Source organism: Tamandua tetradactyla, chromosome 1, assembly GCF_023851605.1.
Source record: "Tamandua tetradactyla isolate mTamTet1 chromosome 1, mTamTet1.pri, whole genome shotgun sequence".
In the NCBI taxonomy this organism is placed as follows: domain Eukaryota; kingdom Metazoa; phylum Chordata; class Mammalia; order Pilosa; family Myrmecophagidae; genus Tamandua; species Tamandua tetradactyla.
In genome coordinates, this window is record NC_135327.1 from 149,651,854 (window position 1) to 149,672,127 (window position 20,274).

The 20,274-nt window shown below is 38.7% G+C and overlaps 1 non-coding gene across 1 annotated transcript; it reads left to right on the forward strand.

Moving 5' to 3' along the window:
- The first annotated feature begins 13,637 nt into the window (after window positions 1-13,637).
- LOC143652655 (U6 spliceosomal RNA) lies at window positions 13,638-13,745 on the forward strand. Its single transcript, XR_013160797.1, has one exon. It is a non-coding gene; the product is annotated as a U6 spliceosomal RNA (small nuclear RNA).
- The last annotated feature ends 6,529 nt before the right edge of the window (window positions 13,746-20,274 follow it).

The following is a 20,274-nucleotide window of genomic DNA, read 5'->3' on the forward strand; positions in this document are numbered from 1 at the left end:
CAAACTAGAAGGAGGGTAAAATGATTTTTGAGTACCAATCCACATATTCTTTCATGTCATCTCCATTGTGCAGGGAAGCATACTTGGGCATAACTCAGAAAAATATTAAGTGGCAGAATTAAGTTTAGAAACAATCCAATTTCAGACCCTAGCCTTCGGGCACACTTTTCTGCTTCCTTTTTGATTCTCAGATATTCACACCCATCCATACCTGACTCTGATTCTTTCCATTTCAGATCTACTGACCTACATTCATTTTGATGTGAGTAGACCTTGATAATTTGTGTCTGTTGCTTTAATATGTGTCTACTGATCTACTGTTTGTCTCCCTAGACCTAGACCGACAGAGCGAGAGGAGGTCCTGGGACACCAGACAACTTATAAAAGGAAAACCACTCTTACTGCTAAGAGAAAATTTTCAATACATGTTCTTTATTATCAGGTCAACCTGACACTCAGGATAACTGCATTATTCATTATTGCTAAAGATATATCTCCTATAAATGAAGTTTTCAGAATCTTATTCTGCTTTCATTTAACACTCCCCCCATCTAATCTCCTTTTGTCGTTCTTTCTCATTTAAAATAAACCAATGCAGAGGCCTAAATTTTTACTTTTAGAATTAAGGGAAGATTAGGAATAGTAATTCATGTAATTCAATGCCTGGGCCAAGGAATTCAGTCCTAGAAAGATTTTAATAGCTACGGTATAAAAGTAGCATTCTGTTATTTGCATTGTATTTCCCTCCTTCTCAATCACAAATATTGCTCAATCTCTCTCTGGAATCATGACTATAAATCATGCAAGTTTCTACTTATAAACAACTCTAAAAGGCCATATTGTATCCCCAATTCAAAAACCAAACTCCCACTGAGATTCAGTCATGTGCAGATGAAGGTCACACCATGAATAATCTTCTCACTTTCATCTCAGTGTGAGAAACTAGGGTGAAGGCATAAGTCTTTTACATCATTAAAGTTCAGTCCCCAGTGTAAATGAATCACCTAAGACCAAACACAAAGGCTGATTTTTAACAAAATCTTTGGCATGGCTTGGTCACCTCACAGATGTGCATGCAGATCAAAGCAACAGGCACAAATTGATCAGGCCTACTCATATTAGAACTAACCAAAGGACACAGACACTCCAAATTCAACAGAATTACTGCATTGGAGCTGTCAAACAGTGGGTTATTGATCATCCAGAATGGATAGCTATGCTCTTGTTTCTCTCTCTTCTACGCAGTTCCCAGCTGAGATGATGCAGGCAAAATAGTAGTTTACAAAAAATAGGAGCCCATGAAATTGCCAGTCTGAAACCTGTTTCCTGCAAAGGTAATTCTCTACAATGATTCTTATCTTTCTGTGCCTTGAGTAATTACATGATTTAGAAAGGTTTATCCTAATTTGTCCCTTGTTTTGTATCAATCAGTATATTATTTTCTTCTCAACCTACAGTGATCATAATTTCTATTTCACTGTAGTTTTGAAGATGAAGTATATTCTTTATCGCTTCAAGCAGCACTTGAGGCATTACATTTAGCAAGTATCCAAACAAGTCAAGTGAGGAAATACTATAATAATGTGGATATTTCTGCACATTACTCACTCAGGTGAAAAGGTGAAGTCAAGTGTACAGTGGCTAGAATTTATTTAAAAACTCAACCTCCTCCACTTGTAAAAATAGCTCACGTTCATACTCTCTTGTCTATCAGAGCCAACATTAGAGGAGATGGGCCATTACAAGTCATAGCAACAACAAAACATTGCACTGGTTTTAAACAGGTTTACTAAAGATTAGAAGTCAATGTTGCATTGTCCTCATTTTTTTCTTTTATTTCAATAGACTTTTTTCTGCTCCTGCTGTTTAATGGAGGCTTTACGCCAAAACCATCTTAGAAAGTCTGTTATGCCAGATGCCACCCTTTTGCCCTTTTGCTCTATCTGCAGATTTTCTTTTAACAACAGCTGAAGACCATGTTAGTGAGCATGCATTTTCTATAGCAAAAGTGGTATTATGAATAACACCTTTTGTATTTTGAATAACACCCTCAAAGAGCACAGTACTTTATTCATGCACTGTGTTAGTTAGATTCAGTTGTCAACTTGGCCAGGTGAGCATACCTAATCTTGTTGCTGCGGACATAAGCCAATGGTACATGAACCTCATCTGTTGCCAGTTACATCTGCAGTCAGCTAGGAGGCGTGTCTGCTGCAATGAGTGACATTTGACTTAATTGGCTGGTGCTTAAATGAGAGAGCACAATGTAGCACAGCTAAGCAGCTCGGCATTCCTCATCTCAGCACTTGCAGCTCAGCCCAGGCCTTTGGAGATGCAGAAAGAAGTCACCCTGGGGAAAGTTGTTGGAACCCAGGGGCCTTGAGAGAAAACCAGCAGAGACCATCCTGTACCTTCCACGTAAGAAAGAACCTCAGTGGAAAGTTAGCTGCCTTTCCTCTGAAGAACCAACAAAATAAATCCCCTTTTATTAAAAGCCAATCCGTCTCTGGTGTGTTGCATTCCAGCAGCTAGCAAACTAGAACATGCAGTACATCTCAAAAAGGATTATTCATAGCTCATTCAGATTTAAAGGGGGATCTTTAAGGTTTTTAAGGTTTTAGCAGTTTATGGTCAGTGTCATCACCCATAGTAGAAGTTGAAGAGTAAGGTTTAGTATACTGATTGATTTGCTTCTGCCTTTTACTCAATTATTTCTGGGGGGGGGGGGGGGGGGGGCGGCGTTGGAGGAGTTACTACTATACCACTAAGTGCTTATACCAGTAAGTTGCTAAAACAGGCCTGTAGACATTGAAACTGTCCCCCATAGGAAACAGATCCCTGGTAGAACAGAACTACTCAACAAAATGTTTCATTCAAACAATGGCTTGAATGGATTGTATGCTACTGTAGAGTAGAAACCCCTGGACCAAGTGTTAATTGAGGTAGAGGAAGAATCCAGGAAGAGTTTCAGGCCAACCTTGCCTTCCCATATTTCCATGTTCTTTGTCAACTTCCAGCTTTGGAAGTTCTTATCCAGAAGTTGGCCAATAATCTAAAAGCTGAATGTAACAGAAAATATGCCAACCTAGTGAGAATGGAGTACATTAGAGTTTCGGAGAACTGAAAAGTTATGAGAGAAGGCTCAGGGCAAAAGTGTCAGGAAGAATTTGTTCTTCCTAAGTATTCAACTCTGACTTTCTCATAAATTTATTTCTACCTGTCTCCAAATTTATTTTCCATTTATAAATCTAAGCTATAAAGTTGCAACAATATTCAAGAGGTAAGGTCATAGATATTGCCCTTTTAGAATAGAAACATATCTTAGAGATCATCTAGTATTAATCTGAGGAAGTAAAAGTAAGTATGGAATTAATAGTCTTACATGTTTTAAAAACTAGTGAACAACCATTAACTAATTCCTCCAACTACTAAGTCAAAAAAACTAGAGACTAACAAGAACTCACTGAAAATGAAAAAAAAAAAAACCTACTTTAAAGGAAACAGTCTTCTCATTTCTCATATCATACGAGACTAGGACATGGTCTGTTCAAGGTAAGACAAGTAGTCTTTTCTCTTCTTCTGACACTCTTTTTCTACTATACCACAATGACAATTCATTTTATAAAGCAGTTCTGGTCAAATGTCAGTGATGTCTAGAATTCCTTCAGAGGAATTCTGTAGTCACATCAAGGCCCATACACCATGATTAATAGGCCGTGTCTTCCATAGGCTCTGACGAAGGCAATGGTGGCATAAATACCATGCGAAGGCTAACCCCAGGGCAGCTGGCAAAATAGTGTCCATCAAATGACCACAATTCATCACATGATTAAGCCATGAACTGAAAAGCAGAAATAGGCTTCAATTCATCTGTCATCAGGATACCCTGTAGAGACCTTCCTGAGCTAATTTTCATGGTCCAGCACCCAATTCAGTTATGCTGCATAGACCCAGACATAGAGAACTAAAAGAATGAATTCCACTGACATCTGATCTGAACAGAAGCATTTTCTTTTCAGTGAAATTCTATACATAAATGTCCTATTAAGAATCAAATCCCAAATGGGCCAACTACAGCCTTATCAAAAGGGGGAAAATAAAAACACTGAGGACAACAAGGTATCAACTGAAATCAGTTGAAGCAATTGCATTAAAACACGTGTTTGCTAAACTTGAGCCAATCTTCAGCTTTCAAAATCCCAGTCACCCATTAAAACTAAAAGTCTCAAAATACAGCTCAGTGGGTGCTGAATCATTATATTGATATTTCTTTTAGTTTCTAGTATCTTGGAACAGTTAAAAGTAAAACCCTAAAATTCTGGAATTGTAATCCATACCAAACTCTGAAATCTATTCTATAACTAATTGTTGTGATGTGCATTAAAACTTAATGCTTTTTTGTATATGTTATTTTTTACAAAAATGAAAAAAAAAGTCAATTGTGATGATAAAAATAAAAATATTTATTCCTTCTAGTGTCCAGTGTTCTGCAGCAACTAGAAGGAAAAATCTGAGATGATGGTATGGCAGCACATGACTCTGGGATCTGCCCTGTAACTACTTGTTGAAGAGTGCTTTTTTCTTTGCTTTATATATATGTTATATTATACAATATTTTTTCTTTTCTTTTCTTTTCTTTTTTGCATGAGCAGGGACTGGGAATTAAACCTGTGTCTCCAGTATGGCAGGCAAGAACTCTGCCTGCTGAGCCACTGTGGTTCACCCTATATTATATAATTTTAAAAGTAAAAAAAAAATGAAAAAACAAAAACAAACAAAAATACAGCTCAATAGGTATATCCAAACTTGTGCTCACTGGAGCACCTGTGTTTCTTAAACCAGTTTTCTGGAGCAAGGAGTGTGACCCTTGATCTGATCCTCCCCATGTCACAGTTCCTGATTTCTGCTCAGGTTAAGCAGATGGAGGTGGTAGAATCTAGTAGGTCTCTGCTTCCCACAGACATTTCTGCAGTCACTGCTTCCTGAAACTGACTGCATTTTACAATCACTTGGCAAAACTTCAAAGCACACAGCTTCCTGGCCTTCAACCCCAGTATGCTGGTTTCAATCTATAATGTACCCCAGAAAAGCCATGTTTTAATCCTGATCAAATCTTATGGAAGCAGCAATACTTTTAATCTTGATTAAAAGGGTGAAAACTTTTGATTAGATTATCTCCATGGAGATGTGATGCGCCCAATCGTGGGTGTGACCTGATTGGATGGAGATGGAACAACATCCATTCCAGGTGGGTCTTGATTAAGTTTACTGGGGTCCTTTAAAAGAGGAAGCATTTTGGAGAGATCTCAGAGCAGAGCAGATAAGGATGCTTATAGGGCAGTTGCTTCAAAGCTGACAGAGTCAATGTAGACATTTGGAAATCAATACAGAAATAAGCCCAGGTGCTAAGCAAGGACTCACAGAAGTAGCTAGAACCTAAAGAAAAAAATATATATCTGGTCCTGGCAGATGCTAAGCTAAGCAACAAAACCAAGAGTTTTGTCTGGGAGCAGCTAAGTGAAGGCCCACAGACACTTAGAGAGGAAACCACTGGCATCAGAAGCTAGAAGCAATGGAACCAAGAACAAGGACCAGCAGACACCAGCCACCTGTCCTCCCAGTTGTCAAGGTATTCCAGATGGCATCAGCCTTTCTTTAGTGAAGGTGACCTTTTGTTGGTGCCTTAATGTGGACATTTTCACAGCCTTAGAACTGTAAACTTTCAACTGAATAAATCCCCTTTATAAAAGCTGATTCATATCTGGCATATTGTATTCTGGCAGCTTGAACTAAAACACCCAGAGATACCAATTCAGCAGATACAGGCCCAGAAAGTTTTTGATTATTTTTAATTAAGTTATCTAGGTGATTCTTTTGCAGCTGCTGTTGGAACCAATCTTTGGAAACCAGTCATAGCTCACTCTAAGCAGGAATGACGTTGAGTACCAATGAGCAGTTTGTCCTATCTATCCTTTTTTTTCCCCCACAACTTTCTAATAATTGTGCCCCTCAGAGAAAGCAGTCCTCCTCAGAGGGAAACAAGAGAAACAAGATAGGTTGGTTTGGATGTATGTCCCCTAGAAAAGCCATGTTTTAATCTAAATCCCATTTTGTGAAGATAGAATAATCCCTATTCCATACTGTATGTTTGAAACTGTAATCAGATCATCTCCCTGGAGATGTGATTTAATCAAGAGTGGTTGTTAAGCTGGATTAGGTAATGACATGTCTCCACCCATTCAGGTGGGTCTTGATTAGTTTCTGAAGTCCTATAAAAGAGGAAACATTTTGGAGAATAGGAGATTCAGAGAGAACAGAGATTGCTGCAGCACCATGAAGCAGAGTCCATGAGCCAACGACCTTTAGAGATGAAGAAGGAAAACACCTCTGTTGCTTCCTATGAAACAAAGCTCAAATGATATTAAGGAATGATGAGAAAGAAAGAATGAAAGATAGACACAGATGGGTTCAGGGGGTCTGAAGCTCAGCAATAACAGACCAGAGATATCAGACAACTTTATTCTTAACTGGTTCCTGCTTATATACCGCAGGGTTCACGTGACAAAGAGTATGTATGCACCTGGTGAGAATACAGAGTGTTTACTTAAGATGACCACAAAGAACCTGGGGCTAAGACAAAACAAACATTCTCTCTCTCCCAGACTGTTCTCCATTAAGCAAATAACTGTCCTCAATTTCTTGCCACCACTTTAACACCAGCTGCTCCCAACAAATTCTGCAGGTCTTGTTTTAACCCTTGGCTCCTACAACCTCCCAGGGAGCTTCATGAAACAGGAAGCCAGGAGAGAAAGCGAGCAGATAACACCTTGCTCACCATGTGCTTTCCAGCAGAGAGAGAAACTGTGACTGTGTTCACCATGTGCCTTCTCAGATGAGGGAGAAACCCTGAATTTCATCAGCTTTGTTGAACCAAGATACCTTTCCCTGGATGCTTTTGATCGGACATTTCTATAGACTTGTTTTAATTGGGACATTTTCTCAGCCTTAAATTAGCAACCCATTAAATTCTCCTCTTTGAAAGCCATTCTGTTTCTGGTATACTGCATTCCAGCACTAGCAAACTAGAACACAGGAGCTCCTGAAAAGGTAGCAAACCAAAGAAACCATAAAATTTAGGACCCGACAAGCATAGAGACAGTCCACACCAGAGTTTAAAGACTCTCACACCTTCAACCTCTTGGGTTTGGCCATGGGCCATCACACTGTGTAATGTTACATCCCCTATTGCCTGCCAAGTACTCCAGTTGACACTGTCCTCAAGATGCATCACTTCAGAAGGCATAGTTCACATAGTTATGCTTCAGGAATTTCTATATGCATAGACTAGATATCCTCTGGAGTTGTGCTCACCCAATGGCCCAGCTCATACACCCTCATTTTTCTCAGAACTGAAATCTGAAGTTCAAAGATATTATGGTACTTCAGGACAGTGACAGAGCTGGACAAATACCATTCCTGAGTCTACAAATGTAGGTTTGTAGCCAAATGCAGACAAACCACTCAGCAGTCCTAGCTCCAGAGAAAATGAGAACAAAAATGAGGTAATTGAGAATACTGAAGGAAGCAGAACAAGTGAATATCGTGTCACAAATTTCTGCCACTGGAGCCTCCACCTTCCAGAATCCACAATAAATTTGAAGGGATTGAAAGCAACGAATTTGCTTCACTGCAGTAAATGTCCCCATTCCAAGAGATTGGGGTAGTTGACAGGGAAAGTAAGCAAAGAACAGGTTTATTAACTGTCTGACATAAAAAAAAGAGTCCTTTGTCTGTGACCCAAGCATCCCATGTCTTCTGCTAGCATCCGTGAAATTATAGTAGGCAAGTGTGTTAGCTTGCAAACAAGGTAAAATCCTAGAACCTTCACAGTTCTTGATGGGGAAAATATGCCATGACTGCCTTAAAGCAGTTATCAAGGATGCATCAAAGCAGTTATCTTCTTCTGTTTAGAGAGAAGATATAGATGATAATAGTTTGATTTATACAGTTAAAAAGAGGTGATTGTTCCTAGGACTTCCTCCTAGATGCTCTGCTCTTATCATCCTTGAAGAAGAAAAGCAAACAAAAACTATCCATGTTGGGAAGTCAGAAGAATCTTAGAAGATTCTCAAGAACAATAAAAGGATCAATTGATCACTTAAAGAGCAGCACTCTCAAAGCAGTTCTTCCTAAACTCTGCTCCTATAGGTATGCAGCACAGGAGGTATGCTACTGATCCTGCACTGGCAACTCTGTATTCCAGACTGAGGTGTGGGCTGTTGGGAGACAATTCTCCATGGATGATTTATGTTTCTGCATGTCTTATGAGAAGAGGCACTGGCTGTCTTTTGTCTAGGCAATCTTTTCAAAGGTATTTATGGAGCAAACCACCTTGGAAGAAAGAAATATTAGCTTGCAGTAGAACAAAAAAGAGGTTTACTATCCTATATATATATATATATAGGATATATATATCCTCTTTTTTGTATATATATATAAAGATAAAGATATATCTTCCTCCAGGTAAAGAAGTCAGGCTGGTTTTTTGCCCATTGTAAAAGATTCAGGTTCCCTAAGTTCAGAATTCATCAGCTGTGATGCAAACCTGCCCATGCAGCATTTACCTAGGGCTCTCCATACAGCCCCCTTTGGACCAGAGAAACAAGGGGAACTTATACAAACATGATGCTCATTCCACTTGCTGTTGTTCTGATTAAAAGAGTCCTTTGGGGCAATGCAATGGCTCAGTGACAGAATTCTCGCCTGCTGTGCCAGAGACCTGGGTTCCATTCCCTCAGCCTGCCCACGCATAAAAAGAAGAGTCCTTTGTCTGTGACCCAAGAGTCCCATGTCTTTTGCCAGCGTCCATGAAACTATAGCAGGCAAGTTTGTAAGCTTGCAAACAATGTAAAATCCTAAAACCTTCACAGTTCTTGACATGGGGAAAATATCATTCAGTAGATGATTCTAGATTTTCTCTTACCATAGTACGAAAATTAAAAAAGAGATGTTACCTCTTGTTATTATTCATGCAAATATTAACAAGTAAAATTCATATAAATTACAAACTTCTGTTTTCAATTGCTACATCATAAAAATACCACACTACTGTATGATACATGCTAGAGTCAAGCCAAAATGTAAGGAAAATGATCTGTGCTTGGGTTGGGATCCAAAAATACCAGTTAGTAGTTCAAGGCACAGTATCTTAAAGATGAATCAAGCTGAGGAAACAAGCAGACACACTGTGTTTAGTTCCAGGTAAAGAGGGCTAGAGGACATTGAAAGGGTAGGAGTTGCTCCTGGTGCTTGGCAAGGTAATAGATGTTGTTGTTGAATAAGGCAGCACCTAAGGGAAAGCTATATAATCCACTCCATCCCCACAGGAGCTAACTAGATAGACTATATCAGTGGAACAAATTCAAGTTACAACTCTAAGCCGGGAGGAACATTGGAAAACAGACCAGGCTTACCAGACAGAAAACAAAATGATGTAAAAACTGGTGCTCAAATGCAGGACTAGGCTAAAGAGAAACAAGGAAAATGTGGGGAATTTTGAGAGATTCAGAAGCTCTACAGATCCCAGGACTTCACCTGACCTGCCAAATGATGGACTGTGATTGAGGCTTCCAACATCTTTCTGCGCCATCCTGGACTAGCTTAGCAGGTGAGTGGGCCAGGACCTGTTACTGGAGCTTTCTTTAGATTCATTATGAAGACAAAGGCAGTGGAAAAGAAGCAACACCTGAAAGTCAGTAGTACACCATACAGGAACTGTTTGAAAAGATGAAAAAGTGATCTGACTTCAACTAGAGATATGAATGAAGGTGATCTGGATAGGACTAAGGTAAATCAGAATATAAGGTAAAGGATGATATTGCCCATATTTTAAAACTTCAACTTCTGCTTGAGACCAAAGAGAGAGATGTTTATTTGGTGCAAAATTTATATTTTGGGTAGTGCTTTTCCTAATTTAATTTGTATGGTCAATTTAGTTGAATACCATAAGTACATGGAATCTTTAATAGGGTATGAGATCTTGTTGGTTTGTCCATGTTAGTGTGATGCCCCAGAATAATATACCTCATAATAATTTGGGTGGAGAATGAAGAAGTATTTGCAAAATCTACTTGGGGGACTGGGGAAAAAGAACAAAATACTCAACTTCCCCATTTGGAGAATTTCTGATATTCTCACAAAAAGTGGGGACAACCAAATCAACAAACCAAGCCCTCAATCTCAGGGTTTGTTCCTATGAAATTTATTCCTGTGAAGGATAGGCTAAGCATACTTAAAATTAGGCCTAAGTCACCCCCAGAGAACCTCTTTTGTTGCTCAGATGTGGCCTTTCTCTCTAAGACAACTCATCAGGTGAACTCACTGCCCTCCCTGCCACCTGGGACATGACTCCTAGGGGTGTAAATCTCCCTGGCAACATGGGACAGAACTCCCAGGGTGAGCCAGGATCCAGCATCAAGAGATTGAGAAAGCCTTCTTGACCAAAATGGGGAAGAGAGAAATGAGGCAAAATTGTTACAGTGACAGAGATTTTAAACAGAGTTGAGAGGTTATCCTGGAGATTATTCTTATGCATTATACATATACTTTTTAGTTTATGGTGTATTGGAGTGGCTGGAGGGAAGTACCTGAAACCGTTGAGCTGTGTTCCAGTAGCTTTGATTCTTGAAGCCAACTGTATAAAGATATAACTTTCACAATGGGACTGTGGGATTGTGAAAACCTTGTGTCTGATGCTCCTTTTATCCAGGGTATGGACATATGAGTACTATATATATATATTCATTTTTCTGGAGTGATGCAAATGTTCTAAAAAATGATCATGGTGATGAACACACAATTACATGATGATATTGTGAGCCACTGATTGTATACCATATATGGGATGCATGTGTGTGAAGATTTATCAATAAAAATCTTAAAAAAAAAAAAAAAGAAGAAGAAGAAGCAACACCTGACAAGGTAAACTACTACTATTCTGAAAGAATTGTATCTACTTTATAAAAAGTAGCATACTGAAAATGGTAGCTCTTTTTTACAAATTGGCAGAGTGGAGTCACATGAGTCTATTCAATAAGATCAATCAGGTGATTTTTGTCTCAGAACCAACCACTTTAATGCAAATAAATTTCATTTTAATGTACCAAATTTAGATTTGACTGATGTGGGTATATGACTTTTAAGACATTTATGGAATTTTCTTTCTAATTGCCTCAGTACAAACTCAGATTTTAGGTCGAGAACCCATAGACTCAAATGTTCTTTGGGAAAGGGCTGGGGGAATCATTATAGTAAATATTTGTCATGTGGTTGCAAGATCCTTCCTTTTGAGGACCCAGCCACCACTTCATTCAAATTCTAAGTGTGAAAAATGGTTAATGTCCAGAAACTGGACAGGAATCATGGCTATTTATAGGGGCAGCTTCTCCTAATCTCTTCTTAAACATTCTGATTTCCTACCCGTCCTCTTTCTTGTCATTATAGATATTCAGAAATAACCCTGCTGGCTGTCCATCTATTTTTCCCCTCAGGACGCCATGTCTCTTAACTCTTTTTATAATTTTTTGTGGGTCCAGCCCACTTGGTGCCTCTTTATGACTTCTGGAGGTTACATACCTCTGTTATGTTGTGGTTCCATCATCCCAATTCACATCAATAAATCAAGCTCTGTAACATTTTTTCCCCCACAATCAGTACTACTTTCCACAGAAAAGCTACCACTGAATTTCTTAGTGATGCTAGGGTCTTTCTTACCAGCATATTTTTCATGGCCTTGTTGAATGATATATTTTCTGGGACTTTCTGAGGAACGCAACCCTCTGGTGGGGCTTCTGGCCTCACATTATATAGCCATGCTAGCATACCTACTTCCAAGAACATTGTAATCACTTCTTTGCCTTCTGCCATAGCTTTTCAGGTATTTTAATGTCACTCAGCATGGACAAGCACTTTCTCTATGTTTCAAAGGAGCCATACAAGAAGTAAGTTTGCATTATCTTCTGCTGCTGTTACCAGAGTGTTGCATCACATATCCCAAGAGCGTTCCTTTGAGCTAATAAAGTTTCCCATATCCATTCTTATGTTCTGAACCCCTCGGGCTCGCACACTCAAAATCCAGTTCTATGGATGTTCTCCCAGCTCCTTCTAGTTCATCATGACTAACTCTTGTAGCTTCTTTGGAGGATGGTTCCTTTCTTCCCTTATTGGGCTCAGCATGTTCCCCAGATGGGTTAAGATGCAACTAAAGCCTAGTTAAGGACCTGGCAACCAAGAGAGGAGGTAGAAGACGACCTTTGGGGAACTCTTATTGCCTTAAAGTGTCCCCTCTCTGCCTTAAGGGACAGAGAATCTTCCCTGAAGAGAGAGGGTTATTTTTTGCTTTCTTCCTACAGGAGCTAAGGACCTGTTTATATGTTCTGCTAACTCCAACTTCATTTAGTTGTTTGTTAACTATTGTCAGCTTTTCATTAACCCTTTGTAAGTCAAGGCAATTTAATAACAAGCCAATTCCACTGTCTTTGCAAATTGTTCCCCCATATATTTCCAAATTCTGAATCATTATTCCTGCAGCTCTCCTCTACCATAACATTTCCCCAAGTCACTACCAGTGAAGGTTTTAGCAATTGATTGATCATTTTGTGCCTGGGATTATGGAGTCCCACTCACCATCCAGGATGGAGTCCTCATTGTCAGTCATAGGATACAGTGATCCATTATCAGAATCCCATCTTACTGCCTGCTTTCTCAGAACAACCCTGGCTGCCCTCTGTAAGTATAGTCCCCTGGAGAACAGACAAGAGTTACAAATGCAAAAGTGCAACACCTTGAAAGGAAAAGAAAGAAAACAAGATTGAGAAAGAAGAGCTATCAAACCACAATGCAGACCTGAGGGCTACATTCATTGTTAAAGGTATCCCCTTATAGGTGGACATGGGTAAGCCCTTGACTTGCTGTCATCAGCTGGGGTCACCCCAATAAAGTGTGGCTTCCACTCCAAAGCAAAGCAAATGTGAAGAAAGTTAACCCTGGCGGGTTCCAGCTAAACACACTTCTCCAGTGAGGCAATAGGCCCTTTCTTAAAGGTGATCAGAGGGGACTATGTCTCTTGTTTGCCACAAAGGAATGATTTCTACTGTACAAATGCCAACTGCATGCAGGTTTTGTGGCTCTTGATAGATAGTCCCCACTTCTTGTACTTTGGGGTTCTCTGGGTTATGGTGTCATCTAGTATCACTGTAAATTTTGAGGATGTTTTTCTGTTTGTTTATTTTGGGGGGATGGGGGAATGCGGTTAAGGGGGTTAACTTTTTTCTTTCTAGTCACTTGGACTATTTTTATGCAAGGATTCAGGAAGATCCAAATATTGCGCTACCAATGACACCATTGTCCCAGAACAGGAGGTTTTTTCATTTCTTGCCTACATTTTTAAAGTAAAATGCAGAGGGCACTCAATGAGAAGTTTGATTTCTGCTTTAGCCTTTACAATAAACCAAGCAACTGAAGGAACGTCATTAGGAAAGCAGACATCTAAAGCAGAACACAAATTGTAGGTAATCATATAGATTTTTTTAAACCAAGAAAGTAATGTGCCTAAAACAGATTCAAAGAATAATGAGATGGTGCTCAGTTCGGCAGCACATATTACTAAAACTGGAATGATACAGAAAAGATTAGCATGGCCCCTGCACAAGGATGACTCGCAAATTCATGAAGTGTTCCATATTTTTTTTAAGAAAAAATAAAAAAGAAGAAGAAAGGATAATGAAATGACCTTGCACCTTCTTTCTACTTGTCACATTCCACAGTTAATAATATAAAGTCTAAAAGACACAAATTACATAGAAATGGGAGACTACAGTAAAGGATAAACACAGTGGCAAAAAAAGAGACAATCTGAATTTGCACAAATGTTCACATTTGAAAACTGAAGAAAGTTTATGCTTGTTATTTCACACAAATGGATTCACCTACTATAATTAAAGGCTCTAGCCAATTAAAGTTGTAATAAAACCACAGACAGCTAGCTGTAAAATGAATAGAGGGAAAAAATAACAATCCTCTTGAGAAGTCTAGAAACTGAAAGCTGCTTATAGCTCTGTCTTAGATCTTACACTTTCGAAAAATAATGAATCTCAGGGCTTCCATGGTCTTGTACAGATTTTATCCATTTTAGGGAATTTTCTTCCTTGTAAGCATTTCTTCCTCATGAATTTTACATGCGCAATCAGATGCGTAGCATGTGTGATTCCCATATAAAAATGGCCTCTGAGGATCTAATGTACCTTTCCTCTATAGGTCCACAGTTTTAACAAATAGTTCTTCAATCTGGGTAGGAGTCAGGGTGGTTCAGTGGAAGGGGAAGAGTGAGTGAATTTTGGCCACACTAGGCAGATCTGGACTCAAACCCAAGCTCTACTACTTAACAAAGAGGCATTGGGCAAGTGGCTTAAAATCTCTGAGCCTCAGTTTCCTCTTCTATAACATGAAGACTACACAAGTCATATTGTAAAGAAGACTGGACAAAATTTGAGAAATAAATATATTCAAATACCTGGCACACAAAAGGTATTTAATCAATGCTTATTATTATCATTAATATCAATAATCATTTTATCTTTTGGTTTGGAAAAAAAAATACTGTGTGTAGTAACCCAAATTATTTCTATTTCTATGTCATTAAATACGTTCAGTTTTTCTACTGAAAAGGTCAACTTAGCTGGCTACAGTAGTGTCACATGGACACAGACCTCCGGGAGGAGCAGAAGGAAGGATGAAACTAGACTGGAGCTCTGACTGTTGGAAACCACTGGGCATGAAGGAGTTACGAAACAAAACAGAAAACAGAAAATAAAAGGCACTTCACCCATATTCTCTTGAAGAGCAGACCTAGCATAAAAGACATAGAAAACAAGTATGTAGGTGTCTTTTTGTTTTTTATTCCACTGAAGTACTAATGCTTTGTCTAAATGAAACTAACAACCTAAAATGAAGATGTGTGCCCTTAACTTCCCACTAAAATAATCAGACTTGTCCATCACTGCTGAAGTTGTAGGTTTTGGTTTTCAGTTTTTCTTCTCTTTTCTTTTTTAAATTATTGAACCTTATGATTAAATTAGAAGTTCATGTTTAGAATCACAAGAGAGTATACAAGTTCAAAAATATTTTATAGAAAGCTCAGGTCATTTTCTTTGCCTGTTGCTGCTACTTTTCTATGTGCATGTGCTTTTGTAAGAAGGAAAGCATTAGAACACTATTTATCTTGCCAAGAATAAATGTCAAAGTCATATCAGAAAGAAGAACATTGAACTTTTTATTCAAGGCCAACTGCCAAATGGAAATTAACACCTACAAAGAAATATCTGACAATTTCTTTGAATAAGATAATTATGAACCTAAAGGGTGACGGATATTCACGAGACGACTAAAGCAACTTTAGGCATGTGATATGGTAGTAAAAGCAAATCTCTTTTTTTGAGACTTTGAGAAAAAACTGTGGATTTTCAGTTTTTAAATTTTATTCTATAAATCCATAGGTAGATTTTGTTCCCCCACCAAAACTGTGTAGTAAAGGCATTTATAAATAAGGAAATGAATGTATTTTTGAGACAATAGGCCCCCTGACAGTGAAAGCTTGGTGAAAAAGCTGGATGTTAGCCTTTAGGACTGTGAGGGGGGAATTCATACACTGGACGAGAACAAAGACAGAAAGTAGATTTTCAGTTCTAATTGATTGGTAGGGACTGCCTGAGTCTCTCTCTATATGGAGAAAGTTTCTGAAGCTATGACTAGGCTTATTGGGGAACAATGCCATGTTCTCTTAGCAAAAATCTCTCAAGACATGACAGTGGGCTTATGTATTCATTTGTCATCCTATCTAGAATCTGATCTAAATGAACATCTTCATATTAACAAATTTCATTAATAGATAGTAATAACAGGTATATAATATTGATCATGTGTTCCAAGCACTTGGAAGTATTATTTTATTTAATCTTCTCAATAGTCCTGTGAAATGTGAGCTGTTATTACTCTTATTTTGCAGATAGAGGATACTGAGGAATAGAGATGTTAAATAACTTCCTCCGTGGATAGTAAAAGCTAAAGATAGGATCCAAATTCTACCTGGAATCCCCGCCCTGCTCGTTCACTTCTGAAGAAGACATTAGGTCCTGACTGGCTCCCAGACTCAGCAAATAGGGTGCTGAGACCACTCATTCCCTGCCCACTTCACTGTCATGAACCAATCCTGGCCTTAAGCCAGGAACTCAGGAAAATAACCCAATAGTCACCCTTGAGCCACCTTTTCTGTTTTCTCAGTCTGGGCCTGCAATACTCTGAACCATTATCTCTGACTTTCTCATAAGACTCAGGCCACATTTATGTTCTAGAACTGATACCCAGATTCCCGTTCTGTGTTTCCCACATCTGAGCCCCTTAGAAAGTTGTCTAATATCCTAGGCTCTCACCTTGGCTTTCGTTCCTTTGGGTAGGTCTTCCCTGGATGGGAGCCTGACACCAACCAAGGTGAGTAGACACTGTAGCTTGACATGCGTCCTTAATGTCTGCATCAACCTAGGGGTGGATGAGACCACAGAACTCCCTCACCCAACTGTTGTCCCTCAGCAGATAACTGAACCTTCTAGATGCTGATCTGAGGTGTAATGAGATCATCTCTAAAGGTGCTTCTAACTCTTTGAACCTGAACATTCACAGGGTAAGGGGTGTGTGTGTGTGTGTAAAAGAAAGAAACGTATTTTATTAGAGCAAGCAAAAGAAAAGGTTTATCCTACAGTTATGGTTGTATGGAGTCAAAGCAAGGTTACTGAGAAGAGCAGAATGTGCTGGCAGTTCGAAGAGTTTAAGGAATAGGACAGGGAGCCCTTCGCTCTTCTTCCCAGGGGCGGGGGACAGGGTCAGCTAAGGACTCGAGACAGCTCCCGCCTGTCCAGCCAGTTCAAGGAAGTGGCCACTTAGTACTAGCCTAATACTCTCTGGGTAACACACTTGCATTCACCTCTTCATGAGGCATAACATTTAGAGTCAGCTCCAAACGTAAATGAGATATAAATAAAAACCCTCAGTGTCAATAAATCTACCTTCTCTCCACCTCTTGCCCTATGAGCTGGTTTAAAACTATTATTTACCCCTGAGAAGCCATGTTCTCTTAATCCTAATCCAATTTTATGAATGCAGGCTTATTGTGAGTGGAATCTTCTGATTAAGTTGTTTCCACAGAGATGTGAGCCACCCAGTTGTGAGTGGGACCTCTTGATTAGATTATATCTATGGAACTATGACTCTGTCCATTCAAGGTGAGTCCTAATTAGTTGGCCAGAGGCTTTCAAAGAGCCAACACAGAGAGCAGATATCTAGACAGAGATGCTTAGAGATGCTGAGAGAGCTGATACAGAGAGCAGAAAGTTCAAATGCTTGGAGACAGATAGAAATTCAGAGAGGAGGCTACTGGAACCAGGAGCTGAAAGCAACAAAACCCAGGAGCAAAGGGTCTGCAGACATCGCCATATGCCTTCCTATGTGATAGAGAAACCCTAGAGGTGACCGACTTTTCTTGAGTAAAGGTATCCTCTTGTTGATGCCTTAGTTTGGACATTTTCATAGCCTTAGAACAGGAAATTTGTAAGCTAATAAATCCCTTTTGAAAGGCCAATCCATTTCTGGTATATTGTGTTCTGGTAGTATTAGCAGACTGAAACATCCTACTTCTCCCTTAAATTAGCACTGTATGGTAGAAAGCATCTTAGGCTAGGAGTTAAACACACTGAATTTCAATCTCTACTCTACCACTTAACACAACAGGCAAGCCATTTAACTCTGAAGCCTTAACTTCCCAATTTGTAAAATGGATATGATGTCTATCTCAGGACAACATTGTGAAGGTTAAATGTTATGAGTATGCTTGGCACCCTGCAGGCTTTCTAATAAATTTTCTATATAATTTCCTCTCCTTTTCCCTTCCTATATCTCAATCAAATTCAGAAATCTTCCTACTGCCCCCTACTTGCTCAGAGCGTTATGACCAAGTTTTCCTTACCTGTCCATTTATCATTTATCACAAACAGCTTCTTCTTCCTAAAATAAAATTACCTCTTCTTCCTCTCTACACATTATCTGTCAAAACACTGATTACCTTAATACTGGTGTGTGACCTTGTCATAGTGCAAAGGTCACAGAGAAAACTGCCTTCCCAGTTTTACAGCCTTCCCAGATACTGTCCCCAACCTCAAAGATTTTACAAGTTAGTCAGACTGACTTGGAATCTGAAATATATTATCAAGGTGTATTTTCATTAAATGACTTCAACCAAACCTATGATTTTGTGATTTTTTTTAAGATCCCTAAAAAAGATAATGCTAACATTTTGTGGGAATCCCTAAGAAAAATATCTAAACCATCCCCAGTGCTTTTCAAACTGCTGTAGTGATAAAGGGAGACTGTACAGATGACTGAAGAAAGAAGCCCAGAAAACAGAAAGGAACCCCAACCGTTAGCAGAGCATCATCCCTTTCGTCAATTTGAAATATTATAGTTTGAGTTTTATAAGATTTTAGAGTACACACTCTGCTATTTTAAAAACTGAGAGCAACAGAGAGAGAGAGATTCTGCTTTATAATATCTGGGAGTTTCTCAAGTTGCATTACAATCCTCTTTAATTCACTACAAGCCCATTTTCTCTTAACCTCTCCTTATAGAAGAGCATCTTAGTATCCACTATAGGATAATACGCCATCTCTGTAAGTGAGTCCAAGAGAGAAGTGGTAGCGTTTCTCTATTTTATGATGAAGACATCATAAAATAATAGCCATTCTCATCAATCCACTGTAGATTTTAAGAGGCCCTGTCTGGAACATAACACATGCCCCAGTTTTAGTAATCTATTATTTTTAGATTGTGCCCTCTTCACTAGGTATTTCACTTGGGAACTCTCTTTATCCAGGTGCAAACAGAAAGAAGTAAAGGGATGGATATTTAATGACTAGTTTGATATGGATCTTTTTGCATCTCTCTTTTTAAATGCAATTTTATTAAGATATATTCACATACCATATAATCATCTAAAATATACAATCAATGGTTCACAGAATCATTAAATGGTAGTGAATTTATCACCACAGTGAAATTTAGAACATTTTCATTGCTCCAAAAACAAACATAAATTAAATTAAAATAAAGAACACCCAAAACATCCCATACCCTTTGCATCCCCCTATTATTTACTTACTTATTTATTGTCTTTATTTTATTACTCATCTGCCTATGCACTGGTTAAAGGGAGTGTCAGTCACAAGGCTTTCACAATCACATAGTCACACAATGAAAGCTATCTAAAAATCAGGTTTACTGGATTACAGTTCAGCAGTTTCAGGTATTTCCTTCTAGCTATTTTAATACTCTGGAAACTAAAAACGAATATCTATATGAGACATAAGAATAACCTCCAGAATAACATCTTGATTCTCCTTGAAATCTTTTGGACACTGAAACTTTATTTTGTTCCATTTCTATTTCCCCTTTTGGTCAAGAAGGCTTCCTCAATTTTAGGATGCCAGGTCCAAGTTCATCCTTGGGAGTCATGCCCCATGTTGCCAGGGAGAGAGACTTACACCCTTGGGAGTCATGTCCCACATAGGGTAGAGGTTAATGAGTTTATTTGCAGCGTTGGGTTAGAGAGAGAGCCCATACCTGAGCAATGAAAGGTTCTCTAGGGGTGACTCTTAGGCATAATTATAAGTAGGCTTAGCTTCTCCTTTGCAGAAATAAGTTTTTTTAAGGGAAAACTCCAAGATGGAGGGCTTGACTTATTAAATTGGGAGTCCCTAATGCTTGCAAGAATATCAGAAATTCCCCAAGTGGGGAAGTTTAATATTTCCACATTTTTTCCCAATCTGTCAAGGGGACTTTGCAAATACATTTTTATTTTCTGCTCAACATACTCTGGGATGTATCAGGGTAGTACATAAAACTATATAGAATAAAAAGCTCTCATTCTATTTTCTAGGTTCCTTGTAAATATGTTGTTATATCAACTGACCATACAGGATAAATTAGATGGTGTGCTACAGAAAATATAAATTTTGTACCAAATAAACATCTCTTCCTTTGGTCTCACACAGATGCTGAAGTTTCAAAACATAGTCATATCATCCTTTACACTGTATTCTAGTCCTAACCAAAGTCATTTCATTCATATCTCTAACTGAAGTCTGATTTCTTTTTCAGCTTCTCGGACAGTTGCTT